This window comes from Brassica rapa, unplaced genomic scaffold (assembly GCF_000309985.2).
Source record: "Brassica rapa cultivar Chiifu-401-42 unplaced genomic scaffold, CAAS_Brap_v3.01 Scaffold0259, whole genome shotgun sequence".
In the NCBI taxonomy this organism is placed as follows: Eukaryota; Viridiplantae; Streptophyta; class Magnoliopsida; order Brassicales; family Brassicaceae; genus Brassica; species Brassica rapa.
In genome coordinates this window covers 160,001-161,971 of record NW_022610203.1, presented here as the reverse complement: position 1 = coordinate 161,971, position 1,971 = coordinate 160,001, and positions in this window count along the sequence as shown.

The following is a 1,971-nucleotide window of genomic DNA, read 5'->3' as shown; positions in this document are numbered from 1 at the left end:
TAAGAGAGAGTGGTCTGGCCGTGGGACAAGAGAAGGAGGAAGCAATGATCATGTACGAAGACAATGCAGCGTGCATTGCTCAGCTCAAGGAAGGATACATCAAGGGAGACAGGACCAAGCACATCCTGCCCAAGTTCTTCTTCACCCACGACTTACAGAAGGCAAAGGAGGTTCAAGTAGTTCAAGTTCGATCAAGCGACAACTCAGCCGACCTCTTCACCAAGTCTCTGCCTACCTCAACGTTCAGGAAGCTGGTTCATCAGATAGGGATGCGCCGGCTGAAGGATCTTCAGTGATGCCTTCATCAGGGGGAGTATCATGCGTTGTACTCTTTTTCCTGTCTATGGTTTCCATTTTTCCCACCTTGGGTTTTTGGTTTTCCTAGAGAGGTTTTAACGAGGCAACATCGTGCATGGTACGAGCCCATATGGTTATAGCATCCAAGCGGAAGTGTTATAAAACACATTTGGATTGCTAGTAACCATGCCAAGGAAGAACGGACCGCGTCCAGGCCCAAGACCAAGACCGCGTCCAAGAAGGAGAGAGAGGCGGCCAAAGATTAGGCCGACTCTAGTTTAGGAGTTTCCTTTTCTTTTCATGTTTATCTATAAGAGGTTTTCCTTTTTACTTTAGGATAAGGATTTGTACTCTTTCCTTTTATCCATATCTTGTAATCCCCTATATAAGGGAACACTTTGATTACTGAATAATATACACGATTCCCCCATCTTTTACAACACAAAAGAGTTAATTCATCCCTTCAGTACGCTTGCCCTTCAGTACGCTTGGCCTCGATCTTACCACAATAAAAACAAAGGGAAAATGTTAACACTTGGTTGGATGATGGAAAGTCAAGCCAGCATAAGTCGAGCTAGCATCAATCAGACTGACTTGGACAGTCCAGTCCATCAAAACTCGAGCTTATGTCCAGATCAGTACACGGATCAGTCCACGGGAAGGGCCAGCGTGCTGATATGTGTACTGACATGGTGCATCAGTTGTCCAAAATCAGTACACGGACAGTCCATGGGAAGGACCAGCATGCTGATATGAGTTCAGTACACGGATCAGTCCACGGGAAGGGCCAGCGTGCTGATATGTGTACTGACATGGTGCTTCAGTTGTCCAAAATCAGTACACGGTCAGTCCATGGGATGGACCAGCATGCTGATATGAGTTCAGTACACGTATCAGTCCACGGGAAGGGCCAGCGTGCTGATATGTGTACTGACATGGTGCATCAATTGTCCAAAATCAGTACACGGACAGTCCATGGGAAGGACCAGCATGCTGATATGAGTTCAGTACACGGATCAGTCCACGGGAAGGGCCAGCGTGCTGATATGTGTACTGACATGGTGCATCAATTGTCCAAAATCAGTACACGGACAGTCCATGGGAAGGACCAGCATGCTGATATGTGTGGTCAGCATGCTGATATATGTACTGATGGGCAGTCCACGGACAGTCTGTGTGTGCTAACGGACAGGCACGGACGTCCTGCGTGTGCTGACGGACGTCCTGTGCGTACTGAACAGACAGCCCACGTGGGCCAAAATCACCCGAACAGTCCACAGGAAGGGCCAGCCACGGACGTCCTGTGTGTACTAACGGACGGCCACGGACGTCCTGTGTGTGCTGATGGACGTCCTGCGTGTGCTGACGGACGTCCTGTGTGTGCTGACGGACGTCCTGCGTGTGCTGACGGACGTCCTGTGTGTGCTGACGGACGGCCACAGACGTCCTGTGTGTACTGACGGACGTCCTGTGTGTGCTGACGGACGGCCACGGACGTCCTGTGTGTACTGACGGACGGCCACGGACGTCCTTTGTGTGCTGACGGACGTCCTGTGTGTACTGACGGACGTCCTGTGTGTACTGACGGACACACGGACCACACGGACAGCCACGGACGTCCTGTGTGTGCTGACGGACGTCCTGTGTGTGCTGACGGACGGACCACGGACGTCC